The sequence below is a fragment of the Pristiophorus japonicus genome, unplaced genomic scaffold, assembly GCF_044704955.1.
Source record: "Pristiophorus japonicus isolate sPriJap1 unplaced genomic scaffold, sPriJap1.hap1 HAP1_SCAFFOLD_29, whole genome shotgun sequence".
NCBI classification, from domain to species: domain Eukaryota; kingdom Metazoa; phylum Chordata; class Chondrichthyes; family Pristiophoridae; genus Pristiophorus; species Pristiophorus japonicus.
The window spans coordinates 16,158,445-16,183,078 of record NW_027252668.1 but is presented as its reverse complement, the minus strand read 5'-3'; the positions used below and the strand labels follow the sequence as shown (position 1 = coordinate 16,183,078).

The 24,634-nt window shown below is 44.2% G+C and overlaps 5 non-coding genes across 5 annotated transcripts; 1 reads left to right on the top strand and 4 right to left on the bottom strand.

The window, feature by feature from the left end:
• The first annotated feature begins 6,204 nt into the window (after window positions 1-6,204).
• trnaw-cca (transfer RNA tryptophan (anticodon CCA)) lies at window positions 6,205-6,276 on the top strand. The gene has a single exon. It is a non-coding gene; the product is annotated as a tRNA-Trp (tRNA).
• A 2,244-nt stretch (window positions 6,277-8,520) lies between these two features.
• trnav-uac (transfer RNA valine (anticodon UAC)) lies at window positions 8,521-8,593 on the bottom strand. Its single transcript has one exon. It is a non-coding gene; the product is annotated as a tRNA-Val (tRNA).
• Window positions 8,594-16,539: 7,946 nt separating this feature from the next.
• trnav-uac (transfer RNA valine (anticodon UAC)) lies at window positions 16,540-16,612 on the bottom strand. Its single transcript has one exon. It is a non-coding gene; the product is annotated as a tRNA-Val (tRNA).
• Window positions 16,613-20,356: 3,744 nt separating this feature from the next.
• Window positions 20,357-20,444, bottom strand: trnap-cgg (transfer RNA proline (anticodon CGG)). Its single transcript is given in 2 exon segments — window positions 20,357-20,392; window positions 20,409-20,444. It is a non-coding gene; the product is annotated as a tRNA-Pro (tRNA).
• Window positions 20,445-24,561: 4,117 nt separating this feature from the next.
• Window positions 24,562-24,634, bottom strand: trnav-uac (transfer RNA valine (anticodon UAC)). Its single transcript has one exon. It is a non-coding gene; the product is annotated as a tRNA-Val (tRNA).

The window sequence follows — 24,634 nt, the reverse complement described above, 5'->3', positions numbered from 1 at the left end:
TCATCTCTGGAATCAACCTAGTGAACCTTCTCTGAACAGCCTCCAAACCAATACATTCTTCCTTAAATACAGAGACCAAAACTGTATGCAGTACTCTAGGCGTGCCCTCACCAATATTCTGTACAGTTGTAGCAGGACTTAACTGCTTTTATACTTTATCCACCTTGCAATAAAGGCCAAGATTCCATTTGCTTTCCTGATTACTTGCTGTACCTGCATAGTAACTTTTTGTGTTTCATGCACAAAGACCCCAAGTTGCGACTGTATTGCAGCACTTTGCAATTTTTATCCATTTAAATTATAATTTGTTTTTTATTTTTTCTGCCCCAGTGGATAACCTCACATTTTCCCACATTATACTCCATCTGCCGAATTTTTTGCCCACTCACTTAGCATGTCTGTATCCCTTTACAGATTTTTGTGTCCTCTTCACAAGTTTCTTTCCCACCCATCTTTGTATCATCAGCAAACGTTTCGAGATTGCACTCGGTCCCTTCATCCAAGTCATTAATATAGATTGAGGACTGAGCACCGACGCCTATGACAATGCTGGAGCTAGTTTGCCAATGGCAAAATGACCCCATTTATCTTGACTCAGATACAAAGTAAAGCTCCAACTGCATTGTACCATCAAACACAGCCAGGGCAGGTACAGCACGCATTAAATAGAGTAAAGCTCCCTCTACCCAGTCGCATCAAACACTCCCAGGGCACGTAGTGCATTGGTGAGATACGAAGTAAAGCTCCTTCTACACTTTCCAAATAAACACTCCTCGGGCCGGGTACAGCTTAATTTAGATAAAGGGTAATCCTCTAAAATCTCACTCTACAATTGTACAGGGCCTTGGTGAGACCACATTGGAGTACTGTGCAGAGTTTTGGTCTCCTTATCTAAGGAAGGATTTTCTTGCCTTGCTTAGATACCGAGTAAATCGTCCTCAACACTGTCCACCAGACATTCCAAGGGCAGGTATAACACTGGTTAGATACGGTGTATATCTCCCTCCTTCAGGGGAGGGGAACCAGTGAGTGTAGAAGTGAACCCAGACAGAGTCAGCACCTTCAGGGGAAGGGAACCAGTGAGTGTAGAATTGAACCCAGACAGAGTCAGCACCTTCAGAGGAGGAGAGGGGAACCAGTGAGCGGAACTGAATCCAGCCAGAGTCAGCACTGAAGGGGAGGGTAACATAAGAAGATGAGAAATAGGAGCTCGAATAGGCCACACGGCCCATCGAGCCTGCTCCGCCATTTAATAGGATCATGGCTTAATAGGACTCGGGTCCACCTCCCTGCCCACTCCCCATAACCCTTTAATCCATTATCGGTTAAGAAACTGTCAATCTCTTAAAGTTATTCAATGACCCAGCTTCCACAGCTCTCTGAGGCAGTGAATTCCACAGATTTACAATGCTCTTGGAGAAGAAAGTTTTCCTCATCTCAGTTTTAAATGGGAGGTCCCTTATTCTGAGATTATGCTCCCTAGTTCTAGTCTCCCCTATCAGTGGAAACATCCTTTCTGCATCGACCTTGTCAAGCTGCTTCAAAACCTTATACGTTTCGATAAGATCACCTCTCATTCTTCTGAATTACAATGAGTGGAGGCCCAAGCTCCTCAAACGTTCCTCATAATTCAACACCTCATCTCCGGAATCAACTTAGGAACCTTCTCTGAACTGGCTCCAAAGCCAGTATATCCTTTCATAAATGTGGAAATCAAAACTGCACGCAGTAGTCTAAGTGTGGCCACACTAATACCCTGTATGACTGTGGCAAGACTTCCCTGCTTTTATACTCTATCCCCTTTGCAATAGAGACGAAGATTCCATTGGATTTTCTGTTCAATTGCTGTACCTACGTACTAAACTTTTGTTTCGTGCACAAGTACCCCCAGGTCCCACTGTACTGTAGCACTTTGCAATTTTTCTCCATTTAAATAATAATTTGCTCTTTGATTTTTTGTTCTGCCAAAGTGCATGACCTAACACTTTCCCACATTTTACTCGATCTGCCAAATGTATGCCCACTCACTTAGCCTTCCTATGTCCTTTTGCAGATTTTTTGTGACCTCCTCACACATTGCTTTTCCTCCCATTTTTGTATCATCAGTGTAGTGGGAATTTTTAGAAACTCCGCTTTATGCATTCTGGCGATGTTAAAATGGTCAAATAAAGTCTGCTGATTCTGAGTCATCTGGAAAGAAGACGTTGGACAAAGTATGGTTGTAGTGCAAACAGATGTATGCATGTTTTTTCTCTGATAAGGAGGAACCGAATGCCCTAAACGCTGAACTCAGGGTCCCATGTACTTTACTGTGAAAGGTTTTTCTTCTTCCATTGTAACCACAATGAAGCACGTGCTTGTGGGTTGTGAGATTAAATATGGAAAGGCCGGGCGAGTTCGGGGGCAAGAGACTGCGGAGCTATTAGACTGATCTCCAACTCGGCCGAGTCTCTGTATACATATAATAAACTTGGGTGTTTTCCACTTGAGCAGATGGGTGTCTGAGTCATGTTCTTTAACATAGTTTCCACCCCAACAAGTTGGCTACATTACACTCGGTCCTTTCTTCCAAGTCGTTAATGTAGATTGTAAATAGTTGGGGTCCCAGCACTGATCCCTGTGGCACCCGACTAGTTACTGATTTCCAACCCGAGAATGAACCATTTATCCCGACTCTCTGTTTTCTGTTAGTTAGCCAATCCTCTATCCATGCTAATATATTACCCCCAAACCCATGTTTATTTTTAAATTGTGTGGTAACCTTTTATGTGGCACATTGTCAATGCCTTCTGGAAGTCCAAATACATCCACTGGTTCCCCTTGATCCACCCTGTTTGTTACATTGGTGGAGCCCAGATGATATTGGACAGGAGACGGTCGGTTTTCGGTGCGGGGCAGGAATTGGAGCCGTAAGTGGGCTGGTGAGCCTCATAAACACCTGCTTTAGGTCCCAGGCCCCAATCACAGGCCACAGGCCCTGGGATGGCCCCGTGGTGACAGGCCCGGGTCAGCGGGGTCACTGGCCGCCATCTTGGACTGTTCATGGCGCATGTGCGGCCACCTTGTTGCAGGAACCAAGACATTTAGCAAAACATCAAATGGTGATATTTGTGTGCTGGGGTCCGGCCAAATATCAGCCAAAGTTCCCCATACACCTCTGCATGGAATTCCACAGGTTAACAACTCTCTGAGTGAAGAGGTTTCTCCGCATCTCCTTCTTAATTGGCCTACCGCTTATCCTAAGACTATGTCCCCTGGTTCTGGACTTCCCCAACATCGGGAACAATCTACCCGCATCTACCCTCTCCATTCCCGTCAGAATCTTATGCATTTCCATGAGATACCCTCTCATCGTTCTAAACTCCAGTGAATAAAGGCCCAGTTGATCCAGTTTCTCCTCATATGACAGTCCAGCCATCCCGGGAATCAGTCTGGTGAACCTTCCCTGCACTCCCTCAACAGCAATAACGTCCTTCCTCAGATTAGAAGACCAAAACGGAACACAATATTCCAGGTGAGACCTCACGAAGACCCTGTACAGCTGCAGTAAGAACTCCCTGCTCCTATACTCAAAGACCCGAGCTATGAAGGCCAACATACCATTTGCCTTCTTCACTGCCTGTTGCAACTGTATGCCAACCTTCAATGACTGATGACCCATGACACGCAGGTCTCGTTGCACCTCCCCTTTTCCTAATCTGCCGCCATTCAGATAATATTCTGCCCCAGTGTTTTTGCCCCCAAAATGGATAACCTCACATTTATCCACATTATTCTGCATCTGCCATGCATTTGCCTACTCACCTAACCTGTCCAAGTCACCCTACAGCCTCTTAGCGTCCTCCTCACAGCTCCCACCGCCACCCAGTTTAGTGTCTTCTGCAAACTTGGAGATATTACACACAAGTCCTTCATCCAAATGATTGATTTATATTGTAATGAGCTGGAGTCCTAGCACTGAGCGCTGCGGCACTCCACAAGTCACTGCCTGCCATTCTGAAAAGGACCCGTTTATCCCGACTCTCTGCTTCCTGTCTGCCAACCAGTTCTCTATTCACGTCAGTACATTACCCCCAATACCATGTGATTTGACTTTGCACACCAATCTCTTGTGTGGGACCTTGTCAAAAGCCTTCTGAAAGTCCAAATACACCACATCCACTGGTTCTCCCTAGTTTACTCTGCTAGTTACATCCTCAAAAATTCCAGATGATTTGTCAAGCATGATTTCCCTTTCATAAATCCATGCTGACTTGGACTGATCCTGTCACTGCTTTCCAAATGCCCTGCTGTTTCATCTTTAATAATTGATTCCAACATTTTCCCCACTGCTGATGTCAGGCTAACTGGTCTATAATTACCCGTTTTCTCTCTCCCTCCTTTTTTAAAAAGTGGTGTTACATTAGCTACCCTCCAGTCCATAGGAACTGATCCCGAGTCAATAGAATATTGGAAAATGACCACCAATGCATCCACTATTTCTCGGGCCACTTCCTTAAATACTCTGGGACGCAGACTATCAGGCCCTGGTGATTTATCAGCCTTCAATCCCATCAATTTGCCTAACACAATTTCCCGCCTAATAAGGATATCCTTCAGTTCCTCCTTCTCACTCGACCCTCGGTCCCCAAGTACATTCGGAACATTATTCGTGTCTTCCTTCGTGAAGACAGAACCGAATTATTTGTTCTATTGGTCTGCCATTTCTTTGTTACCCATTATAAATTCACCTGAATCCGACTGCAAGGGACCTACGTTTGTCTTCACTCATCTTTTTCTCTTCACATATTTACAGAAGCTTTTATGTTCCAAGCAAGCTTCCCCTCCTAATAAAAACCTTAGTCCTCCCCTGTTGAATTCTAAATTACTCCCAGTCCTCAGGTTTGCTGCTTTTTCTGGCCAATTTTTGTGCCTCTTCCTTGGTTTTAACACTTTCCTTAATTTCCCTTGTTAATCACGGTTGAGCAACGTTCTCCGTTCTATTTTTAGTCCAGACAGGAATGTACAATTGCTGAAGTTCACCCGTGTGATCTTTAAATGTTTACCATTGCCTATCCACTGTCAACTCTTTTAGTATCCTTGGCCAGTCTATTCTAGAATTGCCAAATTCACACCTCAGACCGTCAAAGTTCCCTTTCCTTCAGTTCAGGACCCTAGTTTCTGAATTAACTGTGACACTCTCCATCTTAATGAAGAATTCTACCATATTATGTTACATTTCCCTCAGGAGCCCCGCACAACAAGATTGCTAATTAGTCGCTTCTCATTACACATCACCCAGTATAGGATGGCCAGCTCTCTTATTGGTACCTCAACATATTGGTCGAGAAACCCATCCCAAATACGCTCCAGGAAATCCTCCTCCACCACATTACGACCATGTGGTTTACCCAAAGAATATGTAGATTAAAGTCACCCATGATAACTGCTGTACCACCACTGCACACATCCCTTATTTCTTGTTTGATGCTGTCCCCAACCTTACCACTACGAAACAGTGAGATAGACATTGCAGCAAGGGTCTGGTTATTGTGAAACAACAATTCTAGAAGAACAGTGACCCCGACATGATTTGAACAAGCAGCCCTTTGATCTCGAATCAGACGCACTACCGTTAAGCTACGAGGTTTTCACAGTAGTTAAGGGATGTTTGTCTATATGGAGGTTCTGCAATACAAGGGACTTTAAATTCCCCGCCCATTAAAATACAGTGAGTAAAATGGGATATGGTTTAATAGTCACATGCAAAGTGTCATGTATTGATGCTTGGGGTCACTAGACGCCAGGGGGCGCCACTGTCGAAGGTCATCGGGCTGTACGCGCGTGTGCGCGGGCCCTGGTATATAAGAGCGAGTACTATGTCACGTGGGCACTTTGGGAATAAGTAAAGTTGAACCAGGTTTACAGTAGAGTGAGTTTCAGTAACAAGTCTGTCGAGTCATTCTATACATTGCACAAAACACAGGACAAATGATTGAAGTATGGAGTGTCCCTGAGTTAGCATTTGTTTGATTGTGCAAAAGAAGGTGAGGGGTTAATTCATGATGCTTTCCCATGAAAGCAAGACAAAAGGTTAAGAAAAAAACCATACGGTGACTGTCCGGTGAGCGCTGCTTGCGATACCTGGTGGGAATGGGCGTTAATTTTAAAGCCCCTTGTATTGCAGAACCTTCATATAGACGAACATCTCCAGCTCATTGTGTAGGCCTCGTGGCGCAACGGTAGCGCGTCTGACTCCAGATCAGAAGGTTGCGTGTTCAAATCACGTCGTGGTCACTGTTGTTTTGGATATTGTTCTTCCAGAATTATTATTTCATTTGCTGTTTGAAAATAAACAGACCCTTGCTCCAAGGTCTGTCTCACTGTTTCCCCGGTGTCAGGCAGAGATACGCCTGCTGCCCTCAATTATTTCATGTGACAGGACACAAAATTTCAAAATCAATCTGCAGGTGGCCACATACAGCAATGAGTAGTCAGGATGGCCGAGCGGTCGAAGATGCTGTGTTCAGTTCAAAATCTATCTTTAAGACAAGGGTCCAAATCCCACTTCTGGTTTTTATTATTTTTAATCATTAAGCAGAAACAAACACCAACTTTGTAAATATTGAACCATTCATGTTAATTATTTCATTTTCTCTAATCTTTAATTGATCAATGTTCAAAATGGTTACGCGGGGTTGCGATGCGGGGAGTTTTCACGTGTTAAACGAATGTGATAACCACTACACTACTGAAACACTGCAATTGACACAATGCCAGGAACATAACCAGATCTTTAACCTACACAGCTGGCCGATACTTCAGGAGCTGGTTTTACGAGAATAGAATGAAGGTGCTGCATTTAGGAAGGCAGTGAGTGTGGTAGGAATTGATCTCGTGTTTCCCAGACTTTGCACATCGGAACAGGAGCTGGCCATTTAGCAGCGAGTGGTTAGGATCAGGAATGTACGGCTTGAGACTTTCTGGCCTCAGGAAAGAAGGTGCTGCTCAGGAATAAGGTGAAAGGTTGAATCTTCTGCACTGACTCTCTTCAACAAACTCCAGGACGAGGTCCGACGGAAATGTTAAGCGAGCAGCTGAACTGCTGAATCCCACTTTGAGGGAGTTGGCCGTGGTGTTAAACAAATGTGTTCCGTTTAATGATAATAATTGTTAGAATTGGAATTCAAGCTGAACACACGTGTAGAGGAGACAGTGACCTGAACACAGCACCTTCGACCGCCCGACCATCCTGCCTATTCAGCGCTGTGTGTGGCCACCTGCAGGTTGATTTTGAACTTTTGTGTCCAGTCACATGAAATAAATGAGGGCAGCAGGCGTATCTCTGCCTGACACCGGGGAAACAGTGAGACAGACCTTGGAGCAAGGGTCTGGTTATTGCCAAACAGCAAAGGAAATATTAATTCTGGAAGAACAATATCCAAAAGAGCAATACCCCAACATGTTTTGAACACACAACCGTTGGATCTGGAGTCAGGCACACTACCGTTGCACCACGAGGCCTACACAGTGAGCTGGAGATGTTCGTCTATATGAAGGTTCTGCAATACAAGGGGCTTTAAAATCCCCGCCCATTCCCAACACGTATCAAAAGCAGCGCTCAGCTGACAGTCACCGGATGGTTTGTTCGAAAACCTTTCTCTTGCTTTCACGGGAAACCATCATTAATTAACCCCTCACCTTCTTTACACAATCAAACAAATGCTAACTCAGGGACACTCCATGCTTCAATCATTTGACCTGTGCTTTGGGGTGCGGGCAGGGAAGTGGACCTGAGTCCATTATCAGATCAGCCATGATTGTATTAAATGGTGGAGCAGGCTCGAGGGGCCGTATGGCCCACTCCTGCTCCTATTTCTCATGATCTTATGTTCTTATGCATGTTAACCCATTTTACGCACTGTATTTTAGCTTTCTGGTTGAAAGTGTTCATTGCCGATGACACCACGAATCTGGGGCAACTTTTATCAAATTTATCAGCACCGATTATTCCTACCGTGCACACAAAATACAATCAGTAGTGAAGATAAAATCCCACCGTGTGTATTTTCAGATTCAACGCAGCAGCATTTCAAATAAAGTGAAAGAATTTTACACTGAAAAGATTTGCAAGTGTTACTTGTATTTGTGTCTTTAATTAAACTTTGTGGCGCCTGACTCCCGTTCATGCCACTGCTGAATAAGAAAGGAGGATTTGACATTGACCAGACTGCACTGCCCCTGATATTTGTCAGCTCATCCTTTATATTCAGTGGTTTCTCGCCCTTTGATGTGCTGCAGTGTAGCGGATATCACGTTGGCCTCACACGCAAAAGGTCCCCGGTGGAACCGTTTTCTCTCACTCGAAGTTATCTATTTATTGGTGAAATAAAGAGCAATTAATGAATAAGGGAGCCCTTTTGCCAGGAGAATAAATAGCAAATAAAAACAGCAAATGCTGGAAATCTCAGCAGGTCAGGCAGCATTTGCAGGGAGACGAAACTCGCGCTGATTGTTCATCCACAGCAAGTTTAAACATAATGTTTCTGCCTGGGATTGAACCAGGGACCTTTCGCGTGTAAAGCAAACGTGATAACCACTACACTACAGAAACCTCTTGTACAACGGACTCCACAGCGTGGAGCTGACCAGTGAGCTCCCTCTGTGCAGATCGGGAATGTGTTGGCTCTCCTGAAACAAATTCTGCCCCACCATGAAAGTTCTCAATCCTTCTCCTCCGCTGCACTTTACAGAAATGTCACGGATCACCCAGCCACCGTGTTCATTTCCATATCCTCACAGTGCGGCCTAAGAGGCTCCTACCGTCTCCCCGCGATCAGCGAACTCACCCAGTTTAAAAAATTAAACCCCAAACACGTGCCCGGCAAAGTGCAGGAGAAGCCAGATAGTCTGTAATCTCGGTCTATCACAGAGAGTATTGGTATTCATGGTGATTACAGCAATTATTAAGCGTTTCACGGACTCAATTATTTTTCTGCGATAAATTAATCGAGGATTTAAACCAGGTTAGTGCGCTGGGTCTCAACCCCTCGACCACCAGGGAACAGTTACGATACATGTCGAACCAGGTTAGTACACCGGATCTTAACCCCTCGAGCACCAGGGAACAGTTACGGTGTATGTCGATATATTTATATATATTTATATATGAACCTGAATGTCAATGGCTACCAACCTAGACCTCGTGGCGCCCAAGGTAGTGCGTCGAACTTTGAGTGAGAGAAACGGTTCCACAGTGACACCTGTCATGTGTTCGACATGGTTACTGCTTGTACTATTACAAGGTGTGGCACCAGAGGGCACTGCAGTGGGAGACTTGTAGCTTACCTGCACAGGTGTGCCTGGCCTAGTATAAAAGGCAGGCCACAAGGTGTGATTCTCACTCTGTGGTTATCAATAAAGGACTCAGGTCACTACAGTTAAAGAACGACACATTGTCTCGTGGAGTCATTATCAGAGCATTTGAAGGTATAACAAGGGAGCCAAAAGCCTCAGAAACTGGAAATTCTACCAAAGCGTCGAAGTCATGCTGTAGGTGCCTGGGACAACACAATGCTCAAAGTTCTCCACACGTGAAGGCAGAGTGTTTCTTCGACAGATAGACTGGGCATCTTGCGAAGGCATGCCGACAGAAGGGTAAACCTATTTTTAAAGCTATGAGTCCAGCGTTCAAAGCTTTGAGTAGAAATCCCAAGAGACTACATAGTATGGAAGACCAACAACAGGATGAGGAGATGTTAGAGTTACACATCATCAGGAGCACTAGTTTAACGGACAGTGATTCGGAAAGCATCAAAATCCACATAGATGTCGCTGGATTCAAGATACCAATGGAAATTGACACGGGTGCATCCGTGAGTGTAATACCGGAGTCACTGTACCGCGACAAATTACGTGATTTCCAACTGGAGAAACCCAAGATAGAGCAGCGAGGCTACTCGGGAGAGTAAATTCCTGTGGTTGGTCATATCACTGTACCGATCGGTGAAATATAAAGATTAATTTCAGAACTTTCCTCGAATAGTATTGAAAAGAGACAAGTCTGCCTTACAAGGAAGACATTGATTAAGCTCACTGAAGCTGGATTGTAGTCAGATTTTCTGTGTGGAAGCGAGATTTTCATCAACGGATGAGGTTATCAAGAAGTATCCAAAGGTGTTCTGCGAAACGGACAGTCCGATCCAAGGCTTCAAGGCGAGTGTCAGGGTACAGAAGGATGCTAGATTGGTTTACTACAAGCCCCGTTCCGTACCATATGCACTCAAGGAGAAAGTTGAGCATGAACTCAAAAAACTAGAAGGTGTTAAACGTTACACTGCGGAAACATCTCCACTTTCAGCACAAGATTAACAAAATTAAACCCAATGAGATCGGGAGAAAAGTTTCTCACATGCTCAGGGCAAAATAAATAATTGTCGTTCTACAAAAGAATGAACAAATTTCAGCACCAGGTCAGACGGAAATGTTCAGCGAGCAGGTGGACTGCTGAATCGCACTTTTAAGGAGTTGGTGGTGACAAAGCAAATGGGTTCTGCCCAATGATTCAATATAAGAAATGTCTGCAATAGGATTCGAACACTATCTATAGTGACCTGAACACATCACCTTAGACCACTCGGCCATCATTACTATTCAGTGCTGTGTGTGGCCACCTGCAGGTTGATTTTGAACTTTTGTGTCCTGTCACATGAAATAAATCAGGGCAGCAGGCAGATCTCTGCCTGACACAGGGGAAAGAGTGAGACAGACCTTGGAGCAAGGGTCTGTTTATTGTCAAACAGCAAATGAAATATTAATTCTGGAAGAATAACATTGAAACGAAATGTGATCCTGACACCCAGAAACAAGTGCTGAGGCAAAAGGTTAAATGCTGCAACCATTCCTGCAGAAAATTCCTTTCCAAAACATTTCTCTGAACAAAACGTCACAAAACAAAAATGTTCCTTTCAAAGTCATTAAACTCCCGAATTTCCACGCCCCGCGACTCTCCTGAATCAGATGCCTCAGGTTTTGCCGACTCCATCCATATCCCTTTGCTCCAAGGTCTGTCTCCCTGTCTCCCCGGTGTCAGGCAGAGATCCGCCTGCTGCCCTCATTTATTTGACTCTCTAATATTCCAACAGCAGCCATGGTTGTGTGAAGGTTTGTATTCTGTTAATCGTCGACAATTGTTGTGAAAAGTAGAACACCAGGAGGCTGAGTACTGTGAGCTAAACTTAGTGTGATCTTAGTCTTCTTTATTACAACTCCAGAGTGCCTGAACAACATGGCAGCCAACCTTTTATACTGGCACTGCAGGTGTGGGGAGGTGACCATTAGGACTCCAACAGTCACGCCCTCTGGTGGCAAGTATGACATAGTTACATACTTCACATAATTGTTATCGTTAAGAAGTTATAATTCCAATGAATGCCTGAATCATCAGAAAGGAGCCCGGTTTGTAGGACAAGGCTACATATCAGGAACGAGCGTAGTTAGATGACAAGCGAAGTGATACTCTGATGATAAGTTTGGAGAATAAAAAGAGTAAATAATGGAAACACTGAGCAGGCCAGGCAGCATCTGTGGAGAGAGAAACAGAGTTAACGTTTCCGGTTAATGACCTTCCATCAGAAGTTGGGCAGTTGTGTTAGGTAACACTATTAAAAGTTTCAATTGTCACGAAGCAGGGGTAAGGAAAAGATATAAAATGTGGCATTTGGAACAGATAGTTTAGAATCCAATTAATGTTTGATCAATTTGTACACCGAGCTGAAAACTGCAACGTGTTTGAGTTCTTCGGCTAACATTCGCAATGTTTGGGTGTAAGTACTATTAAGTGTATGTTTCATTATTGTCTGCTTAATAACTCTGCCATTTAATGTTGCGGACCCTATTCCTGCACTGCGTGTGTTCCAGCTCTGTTTGGAGCACCGATCCCTTCAATCCGTCATTTACAGGGACAGTTGGATTCACCGTTTCTTTGTTTGGTGAAATTTAAAAGATTGAAAGCGGCGCACATCAACCTGGTGACCGACTCACTAACCGCTACACGCTGGTCCCGTGAGATGGATGCACAGTTACTGTTACAAGCTTGAACGCAGGTACAAGCAGAACTCATTCATAGAAAGTCCAAGTCCCTGAGGCACCTGATTTTTTGCACCAAACTCCTTCGCAACGAGTTACGGTTCGTGTGGGGTGATTTGGGCACATCTTTCCCCACACGACAACACTTCAAACACAACTCAACGGATGCAAAGCGCTTTGGGGCGTCATGAGTTCCTGAAAGGTGTTGCAGAAATGCAAGTCCTTCTTTACAAAAGTTTGATGCAATTTCAACATTCTTGGGTAAATTGAGGGCTCGTCCGGGATTTGAACCCGGGACCTCTCGCAAATTTCAAGCAATAACCCCGAAGCGAGAATCATACCCCTAGAACAACGAGCCAACTGCTTAATAAACGTGGAGATAAGGTGTAACCATTATTGAAACATTTTTAGTGTCTTGCTATTCTTAATCGGAGGAGCACATGAGATGGAATCAGTCACTTTGCTTTTTCGACCTGTCTTCTGAAGCACCGCACGGTCCAACTCCGAAAGTCAATGAGCTGTTGGGACGTTAGTGTATCCAGGCTGTGGGTGGTCACCCCGAGCGCAGCAGAGGGGTTTCTGTATTAGTTCTGGGTGGGGACAGTACCTTTCCCCTTCTCTCTTCCTCTGGTCTATAACCCTGTGCTTTGGTTTCTCTATTTATTCCCCTGTCTCAGTTTCTAGTGTTTATAAGGGAACAAAAGATGAAATGGGTCTCACTGTGGAACAATTTCTCTCACTCAAAGTTAGACACACTACCGTGGGCAGCACGAGGTCTAGGTAGGTAGCTGTTGATATTCAGGGTCATATACAAATATATATAAATATATCGACATGTATCGTAACAGTTCCCTGGTGGTCGAGCGGTTAAGACCCGGCGGACTAACCTGGTTTCAATCCACGATCAATTCATCGCATAAAAATAATTGAGGTCTGTGAGACGATTAATAATTGCTGTAACCACCATGAATACCAATACTTTCTGTGATAGACCGAGCTTACAGACTCTCTGACTTTTCCGGGCATGTATTCCGGGTTTAATTTTGTAAACTGGGTGAGTTCGCTGATCGCGGATAGAAAGGTAGGAGCCTCTGTGGCCCCACTGTGAGGATGTGGAAGTGAACACGGTGGCTGGATGATCCCTGACATTTCTGTAAAGGGCAGCGGAGGAGAAGGATTGAGAACATTCAATGCAGGACAGAAGTTGTTTTAGGTGAGCCAACACACAATGCCGATCAGCACAGACGGAGCTCACTGGTCACCTCCCCTCTGTTGGGGTTATTGTACCAGAGGTTTCTGTAGTGTAGTGGTTATCACGTTTGCTTTACACGGGGAAGTTCCCTGATTCAATCCCGAGTTTAGTCTCCTGGCAAATGCTGCCTGACCTGCTGAGATTTCCAGCATTTGCTATTTTTCTCCTGGAAAAAGGGCTCCCTTATTCCTTAATTGCTCTTTATTTCACTTCAATAAATAGATAACTTTGACTGAGAGAAAACGGATCCACCGGGGACCTTTTGCGTGTGAGGCCAACGTGATATCCGCTGCACTTCAGCCCATCAATAAGTGAGAAACCACTGAATACAAAGGATGAGCTGGTCAAAGTCAAACCCTCCTTTCTTATTCAGCAGTGGCATGAACGGGAGTCAGACGCCACAAAGTTTAATTAAAGACACAAATACAAGTAACACTTGCAAATCTTTTCACTGTAAAATTCTTTCACTTTATTTGAAATCCGACAGCATTGAATCTGAAAATACGCACGGTGGGATTTTATCTTCACTACTGATTTTATTTTGGGTGCACGATAGGAAAAACCGGTGCTGCTAAATTTGATAAAAGTTGCCCCAGATCCCTGAAGACTTTGAACCAGAAAGCTAAAATACAGTGCGTAAAATGGGATATGGTTTTCGAGTTGAGATGCAAAGCACAGGCCAAATGATTGAAGTATGGAATGTCCCTGAGTTAGCATTTGTTTGATTGTGCAAAAGTAGGTGAGGGGTTAATTAATGATGGTTTCCAGTTAAAGCAAGAGAAAAGTTTTCGAATAAACCATAAGGTGACTGTCCGGTGAGCGCTGTTTGTGATACCTGGTGGGAATGGGCGGTGATTTTCAAGCCCCTTGTATTGCAGAACCTTCATATAGACAAAAATCTCCAGTTCACTGTGTAGGTCTCATGGTGCAACGGTAGTGTGTCTGACTCTTGATCCGAAGGTTGCGTATTCAAATCACGTTCGGGTCAGTGTATTTTTGGATATTTTTCTTCCAGAATTAATATTTCATTTGCTGTTTGACAATAACCAGACCCTTGCTCCAAGGTCTGTCTCACTGTTTCCCCGGTGTCAGGCAGAGATACACCTGCTGCCCTCAATTATTTCATGTCACAGGACACAAAATTTCAAATTAATCTGCAGGTGGCCACACACAGCAGTGAGTCGTCAGGATGGCCGAGCGGTCGAAGGTGCTATGTTCAATTCAAAATCTATCTTGAAGACAAGGGTCCAAATGTCACTTCTGGTGTTTATTATTTTTAATCATTAAGCAGAAACAAAAACCAACTTTGTCAATATTGAACCATTAATGTCAATTAATTAATTTTTTCTCATCTTTAATTGATCAATGATCACGCCCGGTTGCGATACGAGGATTTTTCACGTGTTCAGCGAATGTGATAACCACTACACTACGGAAACACTGCAATTGACGCAATGCGAGGAACATAACCAGCGCTTTAACTTACACAGCTGGCCGATACTTCAGGAGCTGGTTTTACGAGAATAGAATGACGGTGCTATATTTAGGAAGGCTGTGAGTGTGGTAGGAATTGATCTCGTGTTTCCCAGACTTTACACATCGGAACAGGAGCTGGCCATTTAGCAGCGAGTGGTTAGGATCAGGAATGTACGGCTTGAGACTTTCTGGCCTGAGGTAAGAAGGTGGTGCTCAGGAATAAGGTGAAAGGTTGAATCTTCTGCACTGACTCTCTTTAACAAACTCCAGCACCAGGTCAGACGGAAATGTTAAGCGAGCAGCTGAACTGCTGAATCCCACTTTGAAGGAGTTGGCCGTGGTGTCAAACAAATGTGTTACGTTTAATGATAATAATTGTTAGAATTGGAATTCAAGCTGAACACACGTTTAGAGGGGACAGTGACCTGAACACAGCACCTTCGACCGCCCGGCCATCCTGACTATTCAGCGCTGTATGTGGCCACCTGCAGGTTGCTTTTGAACTTTTGTGTCCTGTCACATGAAATAAATGAGGGCAGCAGGCGTATCTCTGCCTGACACCGGGGAAACAGTGAGACAGACCTTGGAGCAAGGGTCTGGTTATTGCCAAACAGCAAAGGAAATATTAATTCTGGAAGATCAATATCCAAAAGAGCAATACCCTAACGTGATTGGAACACACAACCTTTGGATCTGGAGTCAGACACATTACCGTTGCACACGAGGCCTGCACAGTGAGCTGGAGATATTCGTCTACATGAAGGTTCTGCAATACAAGGGGCTTTAAAATCCCCGCCCATTCCCAACACGTATCAAAAGCAGCGCTCATCTGACAGTCACCGGATGGTTTGTTCGAAAACTTTTCTCTTGCTTTCACGGGAAACCATCATTAATAAACCCCTCACCTTCTTCACACAATCAAACAAATGCTAACTCAGGGACACTCCATACTTCAATCATTTGACCTGAGCTTTGGGGAGCGGGCAGGGAAGTGGACCTGAGTCCATTATCAGATCAGCCATGATTGTATTAAATGGTGGAGCAGGCTCGAGGGGCCGTATGGCCCACTCCTGCTCCTATTTCTCATGATCTTATGTTCTTATGCATGTTAACCCATTTTACGCACTGTATTTTAGCTTTCTGGTTGAAAGTGTTCATTGCCAATGACACCACGAATCTGGGGCAACTTTTTCAAATTTATCAGCACCGATTATTCCTACCGTGCACACAAAATACAATCAGTAGAGAAGATAAAATCCCACCGTGTGCATTTTCAGATTCAACGCAGTAGCATTTCAAATAAAGTGAAAGAATTTTACACTGAAAAGATTTGCAAGTGTTACTTGTATTTGCGTCTTTAATTAAACTTTTTGACGTCTGACTCCCGTTCATGTCACTGCTGAATAAGAAAGGAGGATTTGACATTGACCAGACTGCACTGCCCCTGATATTTGTCAGCTCATCCTTTATATTCAGTGGTTTCTCGCCCTTTGATGGGCTGCAGTGCAGCGGATATCACGTTGGCCTCACACGCAAAAGGTCCCCAGTGGAACCGTTTTCTCTCACTCAAAGTTATCTGTTTATTGGTGAAATAATGAGCAATTAATGAATAAGGGAGCCCTTTTGCCAGGAGAATAAATAGCAAATAAAAACAGCAAATGCTGGAAATCTCAGCAGGTCAGGCAGCATTTGCAGGGAGACGAAACTCGCCTCTGATTGTTCATCCACAGCAAGTTTAAACATAATGTTGCTGCCTGGGATTGTACCAGGGACCTTTCGCATGTAAAGCAAACGTGATAACCACTACACTACAGAAACCTCTTGTACAACGGCCCCCACAGCGTGGAGCTGACCAGTGAGCTCCCTCTGTGAAGATCGGGAATGTTTTGGCTCTCCTGAAACAAATTCTGCCGCACACTGAAAGTTCTCAATCCTTCTCCTCCGCTGCCCTTTACAGAAATGTCACGGATCACCCAGCCACCGTGTTCATTTCCACATCCTCACAGTGGGGCCACAGAGGCTCCTACCGTCTCCCCGCGATCAGCGAACTCACCCAGTTTACAAAATTAAACCCCAAACACGTGCCCTGCAAAGTGCAGGAGAAGCCAGATAGTCTGTAATCTCGGTCTATCACAGAGAGTATTGGTATTCATGGTGATTACAGCAATTATTAAGCGTTTCACAGACCTCAATTATTTTTCTGCGATGAATTGATCGAGGATTGAAACCAGGTTAGTGCGCCGGGTCTTAACCCCTCGACCACCAGGGAACAGTTATGATACATGTCGAACCAGGTTAGTGCACCGGATCTTAACCCCTCGACCACCAGGGAACAGTTACGATGCATGTTGATATATTTATATATACTAATATATGAACCTGAATGTCAATGGCTACCTACGTAGACCTCGTGGCGCCCACGGCAGTGCGTCTTACTTTGAGTGAGAGAAACGGTTCCACAGTGACACCTGTCATGTGTTCAACATGGTTACTGCTTGTACTATTACAAGGTGTGCCACCAGAGGGCACTGCAGTGGGAGACTTGTAGCTTACCTGCACAGGTGTGCCTGGCCTAGTATAAAAGGCAGGCCACCAGGTGTGATCCTCACTCTGTGGTTATCAATAAATGACTCAGGTCACTACAGTTAAAGAACGACGCATTGTCTCGTGGAGTCATTATCAGAGCATTTGAAGGTATAACAAGAGAGCCAAAAGCCTCAGAAACTGGAAATTCTACCAAAGCGTCGAAGTCATGCTGTAGGTGCCTGGGACAACACATTGCTCATAGTTCTCCACACGTGAAGGCAGAGTGTTTCTTCGATAGAAAGACTGGGCATCTTGTGAAGGCATGCCGACTGAAGGGGAAACCTATTTTTAAATCTATGAGTCCAGCGTTCAAAGCTATGAGTAGAAATCCCAAGAGACTACATAGTATGGAAGACCAACAACAGGACGAGGAGATGTTAGAGTTACACATCATCAGGAGCACTAGTTTAACGGACAGTGATTCGGAAAGCATCAAAATCCACATAGATGTTGCTGGATTCAAGATACCAATGGAAATTGACACGGGTGCATCCGTGAGTGTAATACCGGAGTCACTGAACCGCGACAAATTACGTGATTTCCAACTGGAGAAACCCAAGATAGAGCAGCGAGGCTACTCGGGAGAGCAAATTCCTGTGGTTGGTCATATCACTGTACCGATCGGTGAAATATAAAGATTAATTTCAGAACTTGCCTCGAATAGTAGTGAAAACAGACAAGTCTGCCTTACAAGGAAGAAATTGATGAAGCTCACTGAAGCTGGATTGTAGTCAGATCTTCTGTGTGGAAGCGAGATTTTCATCAACGGATGAGGTTATCAAGAAGTATCCAAAGGTGTTCTGCGAAACGGACAGTCCGATCCAAGGCTTCAAGGCGAGTGTCAGGGTACAGAAGGACGCTAGATTGGTTTACTACAAGCCCCGTTCCGTACCATATGCACTCAAGGAGAAAGTTGAGCATGAACTCAAAAAACTAGAAGGTGTTAAACGTTACACTGCGGAAACATCTACACTTTCAGCACAAGATTAACAAAATTAAACCCAATGAGATCGGGAGAAAAGTTCCTCACATGCTCAGGGCAAAATAAATAATTGTCGTTCTACAAAAGAATGAAAAAATTTCAGCACCAGGTCAGAATGAAATGTTCAGCGAGCAGGTGGACTGCTGAATCGCACATTTAAGGAGTTGGTGATGACAAAGCAAATGGGTTCTGCCTAATGATTCAATATAAGAAATGTCTGCAGTAGGATTCGAATACTATCTATAGTGACCTGAACACATCACCTTAGACCACTCGGCCATCATTACTATTCAGTGCTATGTGTGGCCACCTGCAGGTTGATTTTGAACTTTTGTGTCCTGTCACATGAAATAAATCAGGGTAGCAGGCAGATCTCTGCCTGACACCGGGGAAAGAGTGAGACAGACCTTGGAGGAAGGGTCTGGTTATTGTCAAACAGCAAATGAAATATTAATTCTGGAAGAATAACATTGAAACGAAATGTGATCCTGACACCCAGAAACTTGTGCTAAGGCAAAAGGTTAAATGCTGCATCCCTTCCTGCAAAAAATTCCTTTCACAAACATTTCTCTGAACAAAACGTCACAAAACAAAAATGTTCCTTTCAAAGTCATTAAACTCCCGAATTTCCACGCACCGCGACTCTCCTGAATCAGATGCCTCAAGTTTTGCCGACCCAATCCATATCCCTTTGCTCCAAGGTCTGTCTCCCTGTTTCCCCGGTGTCAGGCAGAGATCCGCCTGCTGCCCTCATTTATTTCACTCTCTAATATTCCAACAGCAGCCATGGTTGTGTGAAGGTTTGTATTCTGTTAATCGTCGCCAATTGTTGTGAAAAGTAGAACACCAGGAGGCTGAGTACTGTGAGCTAAACTTAGTGTGATCTTAGTCTTCTTTATTACAACTCCAGAGTGCCTGAACAACATGGCAGCCAACCTTTTATACTGGCACTGCAGGTGTGGGCAGGTCACCATTAGGACTCCAACAGTCACGCCCTCTGGTGGCAAGTATGACATAGTTACATACTTCACGTAATTGTTATCGTTAAGAAGTTATAATTCCAATGAATGCCTGAATCATCAGAAAGGAGCCTGGTTTTTAGGACAAGGCTACATATCAGGACGGAGCGTAGTTAGATGACAAGGGAAGTGATACTCTGATGATAAGTTTGGAGAATAAAAAGAGAAAATACTGGAAACACTGAGCAGGCCAGGCAGCATCTGTGGAGAGAGAAACAGAGTTAACGTTTCAGGTTAATGACCTTCCATCAGAAGTTGGGCACTTGTGTTAGGTAATACTATTAAAAGTTTCAATTGTCACGAAGCAGGGGTAAGGCAAAGATATAAAATGTGGCATTTGGAACAGATAGTTTAGAATCCGATTAATTTTTGATCAATTGGTACACCGAGCTGAAAACTGCAACGTGTTTGTGTTCTTCGGCTAACATTCGCAAGTTTTGGGTGTAAGTACTATTAAGTGTATGTTTCATTATTGTCTGCTAAATAACTCTGACATTTAATGTTGCGGACACTATTCCTGCACTGCGTGTGTTCCAGCTCTGTTTGGAGCACCGATCCCTTCAATCCGTCGCTTACAGGGACAGTTGGATTCACCGTTTCTTTGTTTGGTGAAATTTAAAAGATTGAATGCGGCGCACATCAACCTGGTGACCGACTCACTAACCGCGACACGCTGGTCCCGTGAGATGGATGCACAGTTACTGTTACAAGCTTGAACGCAGGTACAAGCAGAACTCATTCATAGAAAGTCCAAGTCCCTGAGGCACCTGATTTTTTGCACCAAACTCCTTCGCAATGAGTTACGGTTCGTGTGGGGTGATTTGGGCACATCTTTCCCCACACGACAACACTTCAAACACAACTCAACGGATGCAAAGCGCTTTGGGGCGTCATGAGTTCCTGAAAGGTGTTGCAGAAATGCAAGTCCTTCTTTACAAAAGTTTGATGCAATTTCAACATTCTTGGGTAAATTGAGGGCTCGTCCAGGATTTGAACCCGGGACCTCTCGCAAATTTCAAGCAATAACCCCGAAGCGAGAATCATACCCCTAGACCAACGAGCCAACTGCTCAATAAACGTGAAGATAAGGTGTAACCATTATTGAAACATTTTTAGTGTCTTGCTATTCTTGATCGGAGGAGCACATGAGATGGAATCAGTGACTTTGCTTTTTCGACCTGTCTTCTGAAGCACCGCACGGTCCAACTCCGAAAGTCAATGAGCTGTTGGGACGTTAGTGTATCCAGGCTGTGGGTGGTCACCCCGAGCGCAGCAGAGGGGTTTCTGTATTAGTTCTGGGTGGGGACAGTACCTTTCCCCTTCTCTCTTCCTCTTGTCTATAACCCTGTGCTTTGGTTTCTCTATTTATTCCCCTGTCTCAGTTTCTAGTGTTTAAAAGGGAACAAAAGATGAAATGGGTCTCACTGTGGAACAATTTCTCTCACTCAAAGTTAGACACACTACCGTGGGCAGCACGAGGTCGAGGTAGGTAGCTGTTGATATTCAGGGTCATATACAAATATATATAAATATATCGACATGTATCGTAACAGTTCCCTGGTGGTCGAGCGGTTAAGACCCGGCGGACTAACCTGGTTTCAAACCACGATCAATTCATCGCATAAAAATAAGTGAGGTCTGTGAGACGATTAATAATTGCTGTAACCACCATGAATACCAATACTTTCTGTGATAGACCGAGCTTACAGACTATCTGACTTTTCCGGGCATGTATTCCGGGTTTAATTTTGTAAACTGGGTGAGTTCGCTGATCGCGGATAGAAAGGTAGGAGCCTCTGTGGCCCCACTGTGAGGATGTGGAAGTGAACACGGTGGCTGGGTGATCCCTGACATTTCTGCAAAGGGCAGCGGAGGAGAAGGATTGAGAACATTCAATGCAGGACAGAAGTTGTTTTAGGTGAGCCAACACACAATGCCGATCAGCACAGACGGAGCTCACTGGTCACCTCCCCTCTGTTGGGGTTATTGTACCAGAGGTTTCTGTAGTGTAGTGGTTATCACGTTTGCTTTACACGGGGAAGTTCCCTGATTCAATCCCGAGTTTAGTCTCCTGGCAAATGCTGCCTGACCTGCTGAGATTTCCAGCATTTGCTATTTTTCTCCTGGTAAAAGGGCTCCCTTATTCCTTAATTGCTCTTTATTTCACTTCAATAAATGGATAACTTTGACTGAGAGAAAACGGATCCACCGGGGACCTTTTGCGTGTGAGGCCAACGTGATATCCGCTGCACTGCAGCCCATCAATAAGTGAGAAACCACTGAATACAAAGGATGAGCTGGTCAAAGTCAAACCCTCCTTTCTTATTCAGCAGTGGCATGAACGGGAGTCAGACGCCACAAAGTTTAATTAAAGACACAAATACAAGTAACACTTGCAAATCTTTTCACTGTAAAATTCTTTCACTTTATTTGAAATCCGACAGCATTGAATCTGAAAATACGCACGGTGGGATTTTATCTTCACTACTGATTTTATTTTGGGTGCACGATAGGAAAAACCGGTGCTGCTAAATTTGATAAAAGTTGCCCCAGATCCCTGAAGACTTTGAACCAGAAAGCTAAAATACAGTGAGTAAAATGGGATATGGTTTTCGAGTTGAGATGCAAAGCACAGGCCAAATGATTGAAGTATGGAATGTCCCTGAGTTAGCATTTGTTTGATTGTGCAAAAGTAGGTGAGGGGTTAATTAATGATGGTTTCCAGTTAAAGCAAGAGAAAAGTTTTCGAATAAACCATAAGGTGACTGTCCGGTGAGCGCTGTTTGTGATACCTGGTGGGAATGGGCGGGGATTTTCAAGCCCCTTGTATTGCAGAACCTTCATATAGACAAAAATCTCCAGTTCACTGTGTAGGTCTCATGGTGCAACGGTAGTGTGTCTGACTCTTGATCCGAAGTTTGCGTATTCAAATCACGTTAGGGTCAGTGTTTTTTTGGATATTTTTCTTTCAGAATTAATATTTCATTTGCTGTTTGACAATAACCAGACCCTTGCTCCAAGGTCTGTCTCACTGTTTCCCCGGTGTCAGGCAGAGATACACCTGCTGCCCTCAATTATTTCATGTCACAGGACACAAAATTTCAAATTAATCTGCAGGTGGCCACACACAGCAGTGAGTCGTCAGGATGGCCGAGCGGTCGAAGGTGCTATGTTCAATTCAAAATCTATCTTGAAGACAAGGGTCCAAATGTCACTTCTGGTGTTTATTATTTTTAATCATTAAGCAGAAACAAAAACCAACTTTGTTAATATTGAACCATTAATGTCAATTATTTAATTTTTTCTCATCTTCAATTGATCAATGATCACGCCCGGTTGCGATACGGGGATTTTTCACGTGTTCAGCGAATGTGATAACCACTACACTACGGAAACACTGCAATTGACGCAATGCGAGGAACATAACCAGCGCTTTAACTTACACAGCTGGCCGATACTTCAGGAGCTGGTTTAACGAGAATAGAATGACGGTGATATATTTAGGAAGGCTGTGAGTGTGGTAGGAATTGATCTCGTGTTTCCCAGACTTTACACATCGGAACAGGAGCTGGCCATTTAGCAGCGAGTGGTTAGGATCAGGAATGTACGGCTTGAGACTTTCTGGCCTGAGGTAAGAAGGTGGTGCTCAGGAATAAGGTGAAAGGTTGAATCTTCTGCACTGACTCTCTTTAACAAACTCCAGCACCAGGTCAGACGGAAATGTTAAGCGAGCAGCTGAACAGCTGAATCCCACTTTGAAGGAGTTGGCCGTGGTGTTAAACAAATGTGTTCCGTTTAATGATAATTATTGTTAGAATTGGAATTCAAGCTGAACACTCGTGTAGAGGAGACAGTGACCTGAACACAGCACCTTCTACCGCCCGGCCATCCTGACTATTCAGCGCTGTGTGTGGCCACCTGCAGGTTGATTTTGAACTTTTGTGTCCTGTCACATGAAATAAATGAGGGCTGCAGGCGTATCTCTGCCTGACACCGGGGAAACAGTGAGACAGACCTTGGAGCAAGGGTCTGGTTATTGCCAAACAGCAAAGGAAATATTAATTCTGGAAGATCAATATCCAAAAGAGCAATACCCCAACATGATTTCAACACACAACCTGTTGATCTGGAGTCAGACACACTACCGTTGCACCACGAGGCCTACACAGTGCGTTGGAGATGTTCATCTATATGAAGGTTCTGCAATATAAGGGGCTTTAAAATCCCTGCCCATTCCCACCAGGTATCAAAAGCAGCGCTCAGCTGACAGTCACCGGATGGTTTGTTCGAAAACTTTTCTCTTGCTTTCACGGGAAACCATCATTAAGTAACCCCTCACCTTCTTTACACAATCAAACAAATGCTAACTCAGGGACATGCCATACTTCAATCATTTGGCTTGTGCTTTGGGGAGCGGGCAGGGAAATGGACCTGAGTCCATTATCAGATCAGCCATGATTGTATTAAATGGTGGAGCAGGCTCGAGGGGTCGTATGGCCCACTCCTGCTCCTATTTCTCATGATCTTATGTTCTTATGCATGTGAACCCATTTTACGCAATATATTTTAGCTTTCTGGTTGAAAGTGTTCATTGCCGATGACACCACGAATCTGGGGCAACTTTTATCAGATTTGTCAGCACCGATTATTCCTACCGTGCACACAAAATACAATCAGTAGTGAAGATAAAATCCCACCGTGTGTATTTTCAGATTCAACGCAGTAGCATTTCAAATAAAGTGAAAGAATTTTACACTGAAAAGATTTGCAAGTGTTACTTGTATTTGTGTCATTAATTAAAATTTGTGGCGTCTGACTCCCGTTCATGCCACTGCTGAATAAGAAAGGAGGGTTTGACATTGACGAGACTGCACTGCCCCTGATATTTGTCAGCTCATCCTTTATATTCAGTGGTTTCTCGCCCTTTGATGGGCTGCAGTGCAGCGGATATCACGTTGGCCTCACACGCAAAAGGTCCCCAGTGGAACCGTTTTCTCTCACTCAAAGTTATCTGTTTATTGGTGAAATAATGAGCAATTAATGAATAAGGGAGCCCTTTTGCCAGGAGAATAAATAGCAAATAAAAACAGCAAATGCTGGAAATCTCAGCAGGTCAGGCAGCATTTGCAGGGAGACGAAACTCGCCTCTGATTGTTCATCCACAGCAAGTTTAAACATAATGTTGCTGCCTGGGATTGAACCAGGGACCTTTCGCATGTAAAGCAAACGTGATAACGACTACACTACAGAAAC